Source organism: Miniopterus natalensis, chromosome 10 (assembly GCF_054644295.1).
Source record: "Miniopterus natalensis isolate mMinNat1 chromosome 10, mMinNat1.hap1, whole genome shotgun sequence".
Classification (NCBI taxonomy): domain Eukaryota; kingdom Metazoa; phylum Chordata; class Mammalia; order Chiroptera; family Miniopteridae; genus Miniopterus; species Miniopterus natalensis.
Genome location: NC_142090.1, coordinates 63,894,513 through 63,912,939, shown reverse-complemented (window position 1 = coordinate 63,912,939; position 18,427 = coordinate 63,894,513). Strand labels below are relative to the sequence as shown.

The 18,427-nt window shown below is 38.3% G+C and overlaps 1 protein-coding gene and 1 pseudogene across 1 annotated transcript in view; both read right to left on the bottom strand.

The window, feature by feature from the left end:
- The window catches only part of NXPH1 (neurexophilin 1), a 269,035-nt gene that overhangs the window by 46,398 nt on the left and 204,210 nt on the right, over positions 1-18,427 (bottom strand). The gene's annotated exons all lie outside the window — the stretch shown is intronic.
- Positions 8,744-9,486, bottom strand: LOC148092280 (ralBP1-associated Eps domain-containing protein 1 pseudogene; annotated as a pseudogene).

Sequence of the window (18,427 nt, the reverse complement as noted above, 5' to 3'; positions counted from 1 at the left end):
GGCCATACCTAATAAAAAAACTTTAGAAGTGCCTAATGAAACACTTAATGTAAAAACTGGCTCTTTTTTATTGGGATGGGAGAGAGTATGGGTTGCATTATTTGTTTTAAGAAGTCAGGAAAGCCTCTCCACTTCATACATCCAATTAGAAAAGAAGTCTTTTGGCTTGGGGTATTATAAGCTATTGAAAGCAAATAAGCATGATAAAGGAAAACCACTGAGAGTTATTAGTTTATTAAACCTTAGTGTGAATGGGTTTAAGGGAGCCTTGCCAAAGAGCAGGTTTTGAAGGGAACAGGTAGAAATTGCTCCTGTGCAAAAAGCCAGGGCCACTGGCAAGAGAAGGAAGGGACAAAGGGGAAAGCTAAGGAACCAGAAGATCAAGTTTTCCTACTTCCAATTCTGCCCAGAACCAGCCCAAAATACACATAATGCAGTTAGACAATGAACACAGTGAATCTGAGCCTTTCTTTTAAAACTCACATTCTAGATTAGCCACACTCCACGCCAAGCCCATTTAAACAATTAATGCAGCAAATACATGGAAGATTCTAAAAGTCATGGAGGGGACAAAATTAGTAGATTTAAAAGAGGTAAGCAAAAACGGTTCCAGGGGATAGTATGATAAACAACGTAGGAAACATCAGATACTGGGAGAACTGAATTGGAATTTTCATCTCATGTTGTCAAAAGTAGGTTCTAGAATCTCTTCTCGTGGCCACATACCTGCAAGTATGCTGGGTTGTTCGTATGACAATACAGGCTCTCTGAACACCTAGGATCCCTAGTGCTGAGTGCCAGGAGGCCTAGATTTTTCTCTAATTTCAAGCAACAGTGTCTTCTAACATACATCCCGCCTTGAAACATAAGGGATAAGATTAAGAATTAATAAAATGAGAGTGTGGCCCGAGAGAAGACAGACAAGAAAATCGAAAGCCGGACCCTAACCTTTGGCATCACACTCTCACATATCAAAGTCCGAGATTCAAAGCCAGGATACCAGTCAAATGCCTCCTTGAAAATAAGCCCGGTGCGAGGAAACACACACGCGCTCTCATGGTGTTCACAGCCGAAGGCAAAGGTGCCTCGGGGGCAGAAATAAGAAATTAACGAGCTCAGAAATGGCCTGATCTGTAGAAAATTGCTTCCCGAAAAGTCAAACCTGTAAGCCTCGTGAGACGCGCTTCACCATCACTCAACCAGCCCATCTTTTCAGCTCATTTTCCAGGGATCTCCTTCCTACGTCCCATACACCAAGCTAAATTATTCACTGTTCTCTAAATGTGACCCAATTCCTTCAGCTCTCTGCGCTGCCCAAGTTTCTACTTCCAAATCCTACCAGAAATTTAGAGCGCAACTCACTTGCAACCTCTATAAGTAAGAATCACCCCAGAAGTAAGCTCTCCCAGTCTGAACTCTTATGATAATCATCATTTCCTAACATTGTTTCTACTGTTTGGGAATATTGTATATTTCTTATCAGCTCTATTAATCATTAAATTGCTTGGGAGTAGATTTTTCATAAGTACCACAGTGTCTTTAACATAGTCTGTGTCAATAATTATTTGTTCAATGAATGAATAAGTGAATGGATGACCAGATTAGAATGGTCTAGAAAAAGAAAATAGACCAAAGAACCAGGAAAATAAAGGTTGTCAGTTTTTTTGTTTTTTTTTTAATTAACTTTAAGAATTTAGGGAATATAAATGGCAAATCCAGAAATGATCTTGTCAGTCATAGCCTCTTACTGGAAGAGTGTAAGCTGTGTTGATGCATTTTTTTCCTGCGGACCACTATCATACAACTGACCCACTTCTGTCTGAGAATCCTAAATTACAGTGACAAATGCCATAGGATATTAGATCTTGGGAAACTGTGGAGACGAAGCCTCACTCCTTTCTTCTGGGACATGGGGTCAGTAGCTAAATGAGGGGTAGAACCCAGATTTCTTGAATTGAAGTCAGGGCTTTTTTTGCTCCAACAAACTGCCTCATGATAAATCCATCTTCTCTGATGTCTGAAAGTATTCAACATCACATTTTAATGACTTGAATTATAAAAAGGTTAATAGTGTGTGCATTCCTTTAAACGGCATATTTGTGCTACATTTCTGAAGAGGCATCATTCATCGTTTGTAAAATGCTACATGACTTCCTCCGACTGGCGGTCAATACTTCTATTCGTTCATGCCCAGAATCTAGTCACTGGGCATTCATTTCCATTAAGCACTGGGGCACGAGATCGTGTTTCAAGTTTTTATCTGTATGTTGATCCCACTGGTGCTTACTTCAAGTGATAGACAGACATATTTTCCCAAAAGTCTTGCCTCTTATTTTTATGATCTTTATATGAACCAAAGAAATTTGGTAAAGTTAAGGTAATCTCTTGTAAGCTTTGCAGAGACTGTGTTAAACATTAAAATATAATCATTGATTCATTTTGTTTGTACTGTAAAGAATGTCCAGAGGAATATAACCCCATATCCAGTTGTATGTCAGAATCTTTTAGGACATCTTTAAAAAACAGATTGCTGATCCCAACTGAACAAGTCAGAATGTGTCTGGGCAGTCACAACCCATCCTCATTATAGGCTGTGCCCCTTGCTTACCCTTTCTATGACGTAGGCTCCCTTACGTGTATTGTTGAAAGTGATCAATGGCCTCTACCCCCAGGACTCCCAGATCACCCTTGTGCTGGCCTATTCGCCGATCACTTCCACTCTCCTCCTGCTCCATTCCTCCCCTACTTCTCCCCTCTGGCTCTTGATAACCATGGCCAGGATTCTTCTGGTTTTGCATCTCAACTTTCAGATTTCTAGAAAAGAGGCACGGCCTCTACCAGTCTCACTGCAATGAACTGGGCCCATAGGAACTGCACAAGCTCCTTCAGCCTCCCAGTAGTAGAACAAGACTGAACAAAAATGGATCAGGTGCTCCAAGCAGGCCATGTCCCCAAACCATTCATGGCTCAGTTTGACATGGTGTTAACATTTCCCAAGGATCGCGACCTCCCTGTAGTAACAATCACAAACTTCTTAATGTAGTAAAAGAGCATGTTTCCATATATCTTGTATTATGAAATCAAAATCCTTACACATGATTGTTAAATACTCAGAAACCTAAGCATATACGTTCTTTTTTACAGGCAAAAGGAAAGAAACCATTATTTGTACAGTTGATCCTGGAAAATATATGGAGTTTGTATGATGCTGTCTTTTAAATGCTGTCTTTTAAAGGTTAAAACTGAACAAATGCCTCACCTAATGTAATTGTCCTCTCAGAAGTCCTGCAACCTTACTACTGTCCAGTCATTGAGACTCATGGTCTGCCAACCCAGTGAGGTGAGGACCGTGGTACCATCCCTCCTAATGGGCTTCTCCCACTCCGAGTAGTTTTATTAAATTATGTATTAAATCATATGTCATACATACATGTTATAATAAATATAAGGCCTCTTGATCTCTGGAAAAATTTACTGGTAAAATTATCTCAAATAAAAATCACTTGACTTTTACAGAAACATAAATCAATTCCAGTTGAAATTTGGTGTTTCTGCATCACATATAGTCTTGATCACAAAATAAGTACTTATTGATAAAATGTGGTGTGATGTAATAGAAACATCTCAAATCTAAAAGTAAAAGGACTGGGTTGTTATTATTACACTCTGAAATTAAATGACTTGGAAAGGTCTCTTAATTCTCCCACGAATACCTATTTATCTAACTACTTAAAATGTGATGTAACAATTTTTTTTCTTCATCCCTGGTTCCTGGTACACAGCTTCTAGGACCCTTGGAATTTCCTGAATGACAGAAGTAATAGGAATATCCTTTGTTAATACATAGCAAGTTCTTTTCAACCTCATCTGAGTTTATGTTAGTAAGGGACTTCTGGCAACAGAGGCTGGTTTCCAAAGGAACAAATTTTATTCCTGTGATTAGAGGGTTGGAACTTTCAGCCCAGCTCCCAGCCCTCCAGGGAGAGGAGAGGGGCTGGAGACTGAGTTCAATCCCCAGTGGCCAATGATTTAATCAATCATGACTATATGATGGAACCTCCATAAAAGCCACCTTGCACTATGCTCTCTTCCACTCGGCAGTCCCTGAGTTGTACCTTTTTTTTCATAACCAGTAATTATAAGTAAAGTACTTTCCTAAGCCCTGTGAGCCATTCTAGTAAATTACTGAAACTAGGAGAGGGCTGTGGGACTCCTGATTTATAGCATGTTGATCAGAAGTGCAGGTGACAACCTGGGCTTGTGACTGGCATCTGAAGTGGGGATCAGTCCTACAAGACTGAACTTAACCTGTGGAGTCTGAGCTAATTCTGGGTAGTGTTAGAATTGCAATGTGTGGGAAACCCATACATTTGGTGTCAGAAGTATTGAGAGCACAGGAAAAGAGGGGATTGGTTTGTTTTGCTTTTTTTTTTTTTTTTTTTTTTACTAATATAAAGGAACTGCAGCAAATGAATGAGAGACAGGCACTTTACTGGATATTAGGACCATCTCTGTTGCTGGCCAGCTATGTGAGCTGGAGAAACTCACATTACCTCGCCAAATATCAGTTTGCTCATGTGTAAGAAAACAAGGGATTGGACTGGATTCTGTCTTTGGGGCTGTCCCAGTTGAAGTATTCTGAAGGTTTTTCTGATCGTTTCAGATCGCAATGATCCTTTCCCAGCACTAACATTCTGTTAATAGAAATTTCCCTAGTGGATTATGGGGGAGCTGTTTTAGCACTTCTTTGCTTTTAAAATATGCTGAAAGCAGGTATTTTCGACTGAAGCTACCTCATTAGCAGTAGCAGCTCCAGGTGTTACCTTCATATCAATAACTCTTACAATGATCTCTTGTATTCTGTGAATTTGCTTCTTTGATTATTGCATGGTAATTCCACAATTTTCCAGTCACTAGTAGGTCTTTTGACAGAGTACTTCACTTTTTGAAACATACCTGCACCAGCTTCCTGATTCTACCCGGAACATATTTTTATTTTTATTTTGTTTTTAAATGTTTTCCTGTTATCAAATGAGTTTTACTTAAGCATCTGTGTACACTACATAGCATTTACTCTTGAGCCGTTTGGGAAAATAATCTATAAGACATGAGATGTGCTTTGCTCAGAGCGCAATCTACAATCTTAGATTAGTTGGTTTGGAGGAACAGACTCCTTGTTTTTGTAACGTCATCTGGGGCCATTCATCTGCCATCACACAGCCCATGTTATTTTCCACCCTCTGTGCTTTCTGCTCATGCTATTCCCATCTGAAACAAACTCTCCCTCTGCCCTCTTCACCACCAGCAACCCCTCACCGTGTTTAACTCGCCTCCACATCCCCAGTGCCCATCAGAGTACCTTAAGCATGAAATGTCTGGAATGAATTTAACTTCTTCTGTACAATTACTAGATAGGCAAAGCCACAAATGGCACCAAATGAAAGGTTTCCAATGGTGGGGATTGTAACCCTGCCATAAATACAAACCCATGTCTGACAAAATAATAGATTTTCAAATAGTTAATTTAGCTTAAATCTTTTTAAATTTTTTTTTAATTTATTAATTTTTGAGAGAGAGAAATCAATTTTTGTTGTTCCATTTATTTATGCATTTATTGGTTGATTCTTGTATGTGCCCTGACCAGGGGATTGAACCTGCAACCTTGGCATATGGGACGATGCTCTAACCAAGTGAGCTACCGGGCCAGGGCCTAGCTTAAATCTTAATGAAGAAATTGTAGCAAATAGACCTGAGTGATTATGTCCAAGAAACAATTCTTCCCCCAATTCAGACACGTCTGATGAAGTAAACATTTAGTCTTACTTAATCAAAGGACCTTCAGCTCCCACCAAAAATAATAACAAGAATTAATTTATGACAAATAAGAATTAAGACAGAAAATTTAAAATAGAATTCTAATCATAATTTTTCTGTGACTGGAGTGTTCCTTACTTTACTTGATAATTGTTTATCAGTTAAACATATTAAATTGATTAAGATAAAATTCTGGCCAGTATGTGAAATATACATAAATAAAATGCACGTTCTATTTCATAAAGATTTCTAGTACCTGTGTACCTTGAGACTATATTTGTCTAGTTCATAAAGTTGAAAACTGCAGTGAATTACATTTAAATGTAAATATTTCTTAAACTGTTAGGGGACACTCAGGTACCATGGAGCGTTAAGTAAAGAAAAAATAAATCTAAAAAGGTGAACCAAAATGAAGGGAGGGGAGGACCCTGAGAATGAAACAGATGTAATATTAGAGTCCCAGGCAACTCTGCCATGGGTCCATTCTACATAAACAAAAATGACAACAGAAAATAAGAAGATTTATTAACTATGAGTAGTTTCCGTGCAGACCAAAAACCTGGAGGCAGTGATGACAGCCTGGAGCTAGTTGCAAATGGCAGAAGCAACAAACCCGTACTAAGTGACCCACCACACAGCAGGCCCCACGGGACCTGTGAGAGCCTGTGACTTGGCTGAGAACAGTGGAGTGAGAGCAGTAAGAGCGGGGGACCCAGGAGAGGCCCTTGTTTCTGAACACTAGCAGGGCTGCCCATCAGTGCAAGCAGCCCTAACGCGGGTGTCAGTAAGCGACAACCAGAGGGGAGTTTAGATGCAATTGGAGAAAAAACACACTGAACTGCAGACTGTATATGAGATATTCTGGAATTGAAGAGGGTACTTCAGAAGGGCAAAAGCCAAAGTCCAAGGTTCTAAGCAGAATTCAGAAGGAGGAAAACGTTTCTCTACCCAGGGGGAGAGGTGTGCACTTGTGTATTGGCAGTTAGACCAATCACCAGCCAGGGTTTTATTGAGCCTTTAAACTAATTGCGAGCATAACCTTCGTCTACACCCATAACCTGGTGAGTCCTGTAGTAAATAATACTAGCAATCTAAGAAACAGGAAAAAACATCTTCTTTAGAGAGCGCTTAAAATAAGGATGAGTTTTTCTCCTGCTCAGTAGATTAGCTCAGATATTTCCTCCAGCTCCATCACACTTCAATCCATTCTAATTATTCTTCATTTTTCATTAGTACCATATACAATTGAGATGATATTTTCTGATACTAAAGGTTATTTTTTAAAACTTCATATAATTTATATCTATTGTGCACTAGTTCTTTGGACAATGCTTGATACTATAATCTTATCACATTGAGAGCATAAAAAACTGGATTGAGACTACCTTTTACCAATTCATTTTATTAGTTTCAAATAAATGTTAATTGATAGCCTAAAAATGCATGGTTTTATTATCATTAAAAATTATCTTGTTTTCATAGGTAAATTTATCTTTGGTTTCTTGTTCTAAATTAAATATATCTGAGTTCCTTTCAACATGAGTTTTTGCATCTTTGGAAACTAAGGATGGGGACATAGGCTTATCTCTTCCTTTTCGTGTTTCACAGTTGTTGGATGGGCTCCATATCGCCTGGAGCTCTTGTCAGACTTCACATTGCGATACCTTGATCATCTGGTTTTGTGTTATCATAGTCCTTCTTTACCTCTCTGGGGAACATCATGTCTGTTGCTGGCATCTGTCCCCTGCTTTTCCCTGTAAATGTCTCAGCAAATAATTCATTTACTATCTACAGTTCCTATTAACGAGCTAGCACTTTCTCTTCAGTCTATCATTTCTAAATTTTTCCCCATTAAAAATCTATAGCTTTTATATTCACACTCTGATAACCTTATACTTAAACTGAATACAACTAACTTTCTATAGAGTCAAAAATTCTGATATAAATATAATAACTTTAGAAAATTTTTAGTTTTATTCCCCAGTTCTGCCATTATCAATCTGGTTAAATGTAGCATGGGGAATTCTGGAGAGAAAAAAAAGGCGCTTAATAACTGTTCTCTTCATTTCCTTAGATATCAATACCAGACAAGGAAGAATAAAATGCATCTATAAACTTACTGCTTAATTCTTTAAAAATAATGAAATTTTAAACAACAAAGTATAAAACTCCAGGTCTTATCAGTATGCTTACTTCTAGCCTTTTAGTTGCATATCATGAAGTATCTGATCTACTTGAATTGCTAGTCTTGCACACGATTAAGCAACTAACTAATATGTCAGAAGCACTGGGAACTCTACAGACACAGCCAAGCTCTACATAAATAAACAAGCATCTCTTGGATTCTGGAGTCACCAGTTACCACTTCTTTTCTAGTAATCTAGAATTCTCTCTATGGATTCATGCATTTCCCTATACTTAGACTTGGCTAGACATGGCAAGATTTTAAAGAAATGTATTCAAATAATATACAAACAAAAGGCCCTTTGTGTCCAAAAAATCTTCTCTAACATTTTTTTCCTACCTAAAATAAAATTCACAAGTGCATTGGTGGAGACTGATTTGAGACTCTCAGGTGGATCATTATGCAAATAGCTCCAGTTTATTGCTATTCACTTCCATTTACTCAACCCAATGAAGGTACAGAGCTCCAGAACTCTCACCTTTGCTCTGACAGAATATTTTGAACAAAACTTAATGTTCTTTTTTTTTCTTCTTTTTTTACCCTCCAGGAAAATTTGTCCTGACCCTTTTATTGTTGAAATTAAAAAATAAAAGATACTTAAATACAATGGTGAACATATAGGGCAAAACAGAATCCTAAGTTTTAATGTTGAATTAAGCAGTGAGCTTAATGTTTGGGTCTCCAAACTGGCTTGCACCCAAAACTGTTTAAAAATGGGTATGTTCTCAGTTAATGGCAATTGGCTTACAGATGAGAGAATGGTTGGAGTTGTTCCAGTTGAACTTCCAGGTAAATTGTCTCCTCAAGAACATCCTTTCCTTGTTGCTGCAATTCACCATTCAATCTGGCCCAAACTGTGTTGGTTTCCTATTGCATCGAACTGAAGCCTGAGCAGCTTTCTCATCTTACCCAACCGACCTATGGCTAGAAGGCTGTGGATGTAAGAACACCAGCGAGGACACCTGTCTTTTGCGTATGTTGATCAACTTCTGGACTTGACACATCTGATTTTAATCTTCCAGCAGGTTTGGGAAGAGCTGTTGTCCCTTTGTTCCCATGGGCGGGGGCACTAGCAGCTGTCTTCCCTTCCATTTTACTATCTGCTTTGGCAACTGGAAGAGAAATTACAGGATCAGAAGCTTTTCAATCGGCAAGACTTCTGGATGTTTCTCAGCTTCATCATCTTGTTTCTCGTTTACATTTGACGCAGCAAATGCTTCAAATTGGCTGAAATCTGCAAAACTTGGTTGTCCTGGTGTTTGCTGAGGTGAGGCCGTAGTTGAGTTAGGAGGCCACGGGCACCTGCTGGGCTATGCCCTGCAGGCCCCGGAGCCCGTGAGGGGTGTGGGCCTGGAGGCACTGCAGGAGGACAGGCCGTTGGCCTGTGGCGACTGCAAAGGTCCAGTTATATCTAAAGATGATGACTGAAAACGAGTGGGCTGTGGCCCGGAAGGGGGAGGTGGTGCTGCAGCGTCATCAGGCAACATTCCTAAATGAGACTCTTCTACTTCAAACTCAGAACAGATGGGGAACAATGAAAACTTAACGTTTTTAAGCCTGTTCGATTATAGCACAGAATAGAAGCTTGGGGTAATATACGTCTTAAGAACAGGAAGTCACACTCCTTTTTGGTTATTCCACCTATAATACTCTTTTTCAAGGCTATATGTAAAGTACAGAAGAAACTGCTTTGAAATCTTAGTATCCAATAAAACGTTACACACTGGTTAAACTAACACATCTGTGGCACTGACCATGGGGGATAAATTGTTAAATTGTTTAGAAAAATATCCAAGACCATGCCTGTAATTCTAAGGTCTAGCCCTAGATCTTGGTTAATTTATGCAGCCAAGCAGCATAGAAAGCTTTTGATAATTAGATGGAGATGGAGCCAAGGGTGGCAATGTGTGACAAGGGAGAGACTAGATGCAAGTGTGTGTCCTTGACTAGAACTGAATTGACTAACTTATTGGAAGCCATTTAAATCTTATGAATGGCCTTTAAAGTACCCGAAAGAGACCCATAGTTGACTATACAAGGCCTTCCCATCTTTGTATATGTTACCCTTTCCAGGGAATACACCATTACCCTCACCCTCCTTTCCTTGGGTAACTCATACTCACACTTTAGAAGGCTCCACAGATGACCCATCACCCCACCTGCCCATGGGGCTCCCTTAGCATCCTGTACTCATCACATTGTTTTGAAGTTATCCATGAACTCTGCAGTGATCAGTGAGCAACGTGGAAGCAGAAGCTGTGGCCTTTATTTCTATAACCCCAGTACCTGGCCCAGATCCTGGCACACTATAAATGCTCAATATCTAATTGATGAATGAATGGATGAATCTTAAATTTGAAGAAAGGAGCAACAATGTGAAGAAATTATAATCGGGAAAAGATAGGTGGTACACTGTATATCAGTTCTTGTCTCCAAATAGAAGGGGACTGACAGAACCAATATTTATTAAATACATAGTATGTGCCAGCCTATTACATATGGTATCTAAGGCATTTAAAAGTAAGTACGTTTAGTCCCATTTTAGAGATGAAAAAATTTAACAAGACAATAAATAACCTACCAATTTTATAGCAAATAAGTGGAAGAACTAGAATCCAAATCTAGGTCTCTCTGATTCCAGAGTTCCTATCCTCTCGCCTGCACCCAAGATGGGGGAGATCTACCCTTGCTTTGTTCTATTTTCGGCCTTACCCATGCACACCGTGTCCAAAAAACCTTGTCAGCAATGGTAAGGAAAAGTCAGGGCTGCTCTGTCCCTAAGTTGGCTTAGAAAAATTGCATATTTCATCTGGAATTGCCCACGCTGACTGGGAGGGGCTTGGCTCTAAGTTACCCCTTGAAATACTTGCCTGTTTCTAGGTCAATTGTTCCTGAGGAGCATTCGTCCACAGCTCATCAGAGTGATGCACAGGCTCTCGTTAGTTGCATCCCTTCTGTGATAGGCCTCCAGAGAGCATGATTTTCTCTTTGGTGCCTGCTGCTGGCTGTCAGCATGATTCACCCAAAACTGAAAAGAACCTGCTTCATTAGCACGGCTACAATCCCAACTCTCTGTCACTACAGTCGCATTTTACCAGTATGTCTTGGGACCAGGTTCTCCTGTGCGTCTCATTTCTGGCCTTCTGCTTTTCTGAGCACCCCGAGCCCTGGATTCCTTTAGAGTGAGTTTACTTCCCTTTCTGCCTCCAGAGCTTTGCTTGTCAGCCTCAGACCTTCAGTGGTTCTCCAGCTGAACGCACCCTTCTATCTTAAGAGAGACTGCTTTACAAGAAAGAACTTTCTTTTTAAATATGATACATATTCTGAACATAAAATAGAGCAAAGGCCTACAGAGTGGCACAAAGGTAAGTGAATATACTTTTAGAGAGACAAGTGACACAATGAAGAGTTGAGAATTCTCCCATGTATTCATTGTGTGTCTTAGGCAAACCACAAAATCTTTTTAATCTCTAGTTTTCCAGTCTGTACAATAGAAATATTAATATCTGCCAGCAAGGAATAAACTAAGTGTGTGTGTGTGTGTGTGTACCAGGGACTTAGATTAAAGTCACATCTTACAATAAAATGAAGGTGTGATTTATGTTTTCACAACGGATTTATACCTCTTAGAAAGAAATCAGTTTTTAAATTTAGGCACAACCCCAACACTGTACTTTATTTGCAAATGCAAATAAATTATAGATCCTTACTCTGTTATACGTAGTGGCTTTCCGAACTACAGTGCTCTTTAACTTCTTTATCCATGAATAAATAAGCACTACTACTATTGATCTCCTTATTTGAGGCTCAAATAGTGGCTTTTTTAGTCACTGAAGATATTCATTGCTTAGTCAACATTAGCCATGAAATAATTCCGGGAAAGTTAACAAACATAATGGTTTCCAAGTCGTACTATCATCCTATAGCTACCACTACTATTAATGATAATAGCACCTAATAAATATAGAACACTTATTCTTTGTTAAGCACTGTTGTAATCTTTTTACATGTATTAACTCAGTTAACTGTCACACACCCATGCTCTCATGTGCACGCACACATACACACACACAAACTACATGGCACAGAACTATTATTATCCCAAATTTACACATGAAAGCACAGTTAGGTAGCTGCCCAAGGTAATATAGCTACCAGCTGATGAAAATGGAATGCAAACCCCGATGCTCAGCTCCAGAACCCATGCTCTTAATCCCCACAATAGACAGCTTCTTCAACTTGAAAACCACCATGTGCAGAACTGATACCTGGCTCAATCTACACTTGCATTTTTAAGAATATATCCAAAACATTTTCTCCATGGTGGCCTCAAATTTAGGAAGATTACCAGAGGCATCCATCATTAAATTGTATTTGAGAGCTTAATGCTGCCATCAGTATTTATTTGGTTTGAAAGCATCTAGCTCAATTGAAACTGTTCGTGTTAATAATGCTTGCTTGTTTTTATTTTTTGGCTATCTCTTTAAAATATCTTTTACTTTATTTGTCATGTATTCCTTTTTATATAGCAAATTTATATCCCTTTTATCAGACTTAAAATAATGATATCCAAATTGGCAGGGGTATTTTTACACAACATATGAAAACAGACCAATAATGCTTAATAATTACTGAGAATTCATTTTGTGTCAGCAACTGTGCTAAGATGTTTTAGAGATATCATTTCATTTCATACCAATTTTGAGAGATAGAAATTATTTCAGCATTCTCACATGAGGATATGTAACTTTGCAATCCCGATGCTAAGTGACAAAGAAAGATGCAAACCTAGGCCTCTCTAATATAAAATCCAGGCACGTTTCACTCTATCACCCTCCCTCTTACCTTAACAGCACACCGGGGAAAGAATAGATGCTTGGGCTGGGGAAAGCAATGCAGAAACAGATGGTAGCAGGGACTCTGGGAGAAAGACGGAACAAAATCCCCAAAGTTGGAAAGGGAGAAAAGATCCCTCCTGGAACCCACAGCAGTTAGTACACAATGTTGGTATGAACTGAAACCACTTAGGTCACCTCTATGAGACATTATTTCTTCCTTGACTTTGGTCCTTACTTTTTATTCCTTCAAAATACAAACTGTTGGTTTTTGTTTTGTTTTTTAACAATTGCCTCAACCATCTCAGCAGTTGAGCTGTAAAGAGATTAGAAAGCAATTAGACATAACGATTTTGAATTTCCCTTTTGGTCTTTCCTAAACAGGCAACAGAATGTTTATATTTATTATCTATTTCATCCTTAAACATCCTCTTCAGAAATGGTGAACGAATAAAGATTTACTCAATAACGTTATGACAGAGCTGGTACCAGACCCAATTTTTCTGAACAGGAAAGTTTTTCTGAACAAAACTGCTCTAAGACATTAGAACTATTCAAAATGAGACCTAGAATGACCTCAGGAAGCATCACAGAATAGCTCCTTCACTATAAAAAAGAGCTTCATTAAGAACTCCAGGAATATAAATAGTCATTCTGTTTTTAAAGGCCTTAATGGAAGGCAATTATACGACCTTCCACAGGACCTCATTCCGACGCTCTAATATGTTTCTCTCCCTGAAAGTGAGGGAAAGCATCAGTATGTACACTCTTTCTGGCAAATATCTGAAAGATCATCCCTAAAGCCAAATTTTAGATTGGCAATCAGAAAAATGCTTTTAGAATGCTCAGGCACGTATCTGTCCAAGAAAGCTTCAATGGCCGAAGACAGCTGGGTGTTTAATATGATAAAATCTTTAGTCAAACATATGGTCTTCTCCACATGATAGTACTTTCCTATAACAACCTGCCCAGTTTATTTCTTTTTCACATAGCAATCAAACTGCTTCAGCACCACTACACACATAAATAGTATGTGTTATTTATTGAACGTATTTGTACAGAAACACTTCTGCAATTATAATAAGGGATCTAAAACATGTACATTCTTTATTAGAGCTGAATGACACTAATTTGGAATGCCTGACTTGACTTTGTCCGCAGACCATGGCAGGGCAATTTTTGAGGAATTTCTTGTTAAAGAGCATGCTGGTGATTCAGGGAGATGGCCACATCACAGGTAGGTCAGACCTCGTCAGAGGTGCTATCATGCTATCAGCTTGGGTAGACCTGGCACACTATACATTGATCTCAAGGATTAGAAAACAATCCCAGGGGGTGCACATAGGGAAAGACCTTCAAGGTCAAAAATCATTGGAGAAACAGGGATAAGACACCCCTGTCCCCACCTCCCTGTGTTGAAAATAAAAACCCTTAGAAGAAGGTGGGGGGGATAAATGGTGATAGAAGGAGACTTGACCCGGGGTGGTAAACACACAAGACAATATCCAGATGATGTAGAATTGTATTGCATCTCACTGAAATTTATCTTTCACTGTTTCAATTGAACATTACTCCTAGTCACATCATTTTTAGACAGTCTACAGTTCTAACCAATGTCACCACAATAAATTCAATAAAAAAATAAAAGTAAAAGAAAACTCTTCTGTGATGCAGGTACTTCAGGTATCAAAAAGTTGTCCAAATTGCTTTTACATGGTGATATATTACATATCAGACTCTGTTTTACCACTGACTTCTATTTCAAAGGTTACTCTTATTTTTCTTAATGAGGACATAGGGCAGTCTAAAACTGAAGTGACTAGGAGTAATGTTCAATTAAAACAGTGAAGGATGAATTTCAGTGAGATTAAATGCAAAGAAAAGGAGGAAAAGGAAAGAACTTGGACATATTGACAGAAAAAGTGAAAGAAAATGAGTTTACCCGAGAAGCTTTGCATTGGACAGTTCAGGAAATAGTTGGTACCATTAAAAGAAATCTGGAGGTCACAAAAGTTCCTGAATTTAGGTTAGTTAAGTTCAAGTTATTTAATGTTGGGTAAGTCAAATTTGGTTTTAAACATTGGTTTTAGGTAAAAAAGTTTATTAAGAAAAGAGGTGATAGAAATTGAGATATAATTTCCAGACAGAAAATGTAGATTAGGGAAAAGTGGATTTCCCAGAGGAGAGTCTATTGCAGTAAGAAAGCCAATAACACTGCCTTGAGGACCATCTACATTTAGGAAAATGAAAAAATAATTCAAAAATCAGAGCAAAACAAAAGGGATCAAAGGCAAAGGGAAGTTCATCTCAGAGATGTAGCAGCCACTCCAAATACTGGAAGATGTCACTGGGTTGGATGATTAGCGGTCATGGCGAACTAAGAAGAGAGCAATTCCAGTACTTGTTTATAATGTAAATACTTAATGACTGAAGATTAAGTACTGAATTTAGGGTCCATAACAAAATACTAGATAATCATTAATATCAAATTTTTAAGTAATAATTGAGATGAGGTAGTTTTCATGTTATAGATATGCAAAAAGTATATGCCTACTAATATTAAGAGACAATTACACAATAGTATATATATATATTTCTCTATATATGATTTTTATATATCTGATATGTATATATCAGAGTATACATGTGTATATCAATATATGCTTATATATATTACATATATCCATAATACCCGTATATTCATAGCTAATATATGTATAACTACAGATAGGGACTGAAAGAAAATGTATCAATGTTAGCATATAAAATCAAATGTTATCAAATTTTAGCTGTGGTTATATCCATCTCTGAAGAATGGGATTAAAGGTGTATTCTTTTTCTTTTTTATATATTTTTAAGCTTTTACAATGAATAGACATCACTTTTAATATCAGAAAGAAAATAAATGTCAGTCAAGGCAAGGGGGATGCAATGTTAGATGAGCAGTAGGAAATTTTCAACTGCAAGAGAAGTTAAGGTTCATGGAAAGTAAATTTAGTGCAGACTACTCACTGAACAAGTTTAGCAATGAAAGGGGGAAAGAACGAGGGCAGCTATCCCAGGGAGCACCAGGAAAGGAGGTTTTCTTGGTCCTGGCAGTGTGAAAGGAGAGAGACAGCAGAGAGGAAGATGAAAGAGAAAACGCTTGAGGGAGGAGATGAGATGGAATTAGCCTTCCTTTCCTCTGAGATACGAGGCAAAAAGAAAAAGAAAGAGAGAGAATGCGTTAGGAAGGGAAAGTTACAGCATGATACAGGGAGTTTCAAATTCAGTAGATAGTGGGATCTTTCTTAAAAGAAAACCAGCTGACAGCTGGGGGAGGGGGCAGATTGAGCAGAAAAGAGAAAAAACTCATGAACAAGGACAACAGAGTAGTGATGGTCAGGGGGACAGGGATCAGAAGGGTAAAGGAAGGCATAAATGGTGATGGACGAAGACTTGGCTTGGGGTGGTGATCACACAAGGCAGCGTACAGGTGATGTGTTGTAGAATTGTGCACCTGAAACCTGTATAATTTTGTTAACCAGTGTCACGTCCATAAATTCAATAAAAGGGAAATGAAAAGAAAATCAGAATTAGGGTGAAGCCATGAGAGATGGCCACAGAAATGCACTAAGATTAGAGAAAGGTATTTTGGGAGAATATTTAAGACGACTGCCAAATCATCCAAATTACTTAGACCCAGATAGCCAGACCTAATCAGAAACAGATGATAAGCTCCCTTCAAGAGTGGGAAGCTATCTTCATGAATCAAGACCTCAGACACTGGAAACCTGATTGTTTCTGTATATCCAGGATTAGATTCCCTTCGGCTTAGTTAGGTTTGAGAAAGCTTCCTTTGACTCCTCTAGCTGATGAGTCCAACAATTAATTCACTTCTTAAGAATTTTCATAAATTAAAATATTGTTAACTTTGTTAATTTTGTGAGAGATACCTTTATTTGGGGAGGGGGAGGGGCAACTGAAGAAGTTGGAACAAATTTAGAACAGGTATTTTAGCCCCAAAACAGAATGGTCTGTAACAGAAGTGGACATTAGCTATTATTTGAGTGCAATGACATATACACTCAGCCAATTATAGATGAAAAAGTCACAGAATTTTTTAGCAGAAAGGGACATTAAAATTCATCTCCATTGGGGCCAGACAAGTGACAAATGTGTGAATCAGACAGATTGTTAAGACTAGAGAGAGTGATGGAACCCATGGTGAAATGTCAAGTGTGTGTTCTTCCTAAAGGCTCTAACAAGGAAAAGTGCACACATCAGCCTGCCAACGGGAAGAGGAAAGGAATCAGCCATGGGGAACCCTATTCTCTGCCACTCCCCTCACTTTCACAAGAAAGAATATTTTATATTCATGTACATTAAATGACTCCCAGGTTCCAATTTTCTAGCCTAGAGCTCTCTCTATTGACATCCTCTGACCTTATTGTCAATCATTTTAGGCAGCCATTCCATCTTCCAACACACCAAAAAATGGCAGCCATATCAGATCAGTGTATTGCATCCATTCCTTCCATTCTTTAGCACTTACTGTGTTATAACCACTGAACATCTTGATAGAGATAATAGGTAACATGGACGATCTAATTTAGAAATGCCTTCACTCGTTTAAAAGTGCGTAACCTAGTAGCCCTGGCTGGGTAGCTCAGCTGGTTAAGGCATCATCCCAATATGCCAAGGTTAGATCCCTGGTCAGGACACATACAAGAATCAACCAATGTATGCATAAAACAACAAATCAATCAATCAATCTCTCTCTCTCAAATCAATAAATAAATTAAAATTAAATAAAATAAAAGTGCATAACCTGTATGGAGGTTTCTCAAAAAATTAAAACTAAAACTATCCTGTGATTAAGCAATCACACCACTGGGCATATATCCAAAGGAAATAAAATCAGAGTCTTGAGGAGATAGTTGCATTTATTGCAGAATTATTCACAATAGACAAGGCGTGGGAGCAACCTAAGTGTCCCTCAGCCAGTGAATGGATAAAGAAAATATAGTATAAATATACAATGGAACATTATTCAGCCATAAAATGAAAGAAATCCTGCCATTTGCAACAATACGGATGAAACTTGAGGACATTATGCTAAGTGAAATAAGCCAGACAGAGAAAGACAAATGATCTCATTTATATGTAGAATCTCAAAAAGTCAACTCAGAACCAGAGTACAGTGGTGGTCACCAGGAGCTGGGAGATGGGGAAAATGGGACATGCTGGTCAAAGGGTACAAACTTTCAGCTGTAAGATGAATAAGTTCAGACGATCTAATGTACAGCATGGTGACTATAGTTGGTAATACTGTATATCATACTTGAAATTTGTTAAGAAAATAGATCTTAAGTGTTCTCACCACACCCCCTCCCCCAAAAAGTAACTATGTGAGGTGCTAGATGTGTTAGTTAGCTTGATTATTGTAATCATTTCACAAAGTATATGTATATCAATTGACATCTTAAATATATACAATTTTTATTCATCAATTATACCCCAATAAAGCTGGAAAATAAGGCATAACTTTTTTTTTTACACCTTCCAAATATTTAATACAGTTGTGCCGCTTAATGATGGGGATATGTTCTGC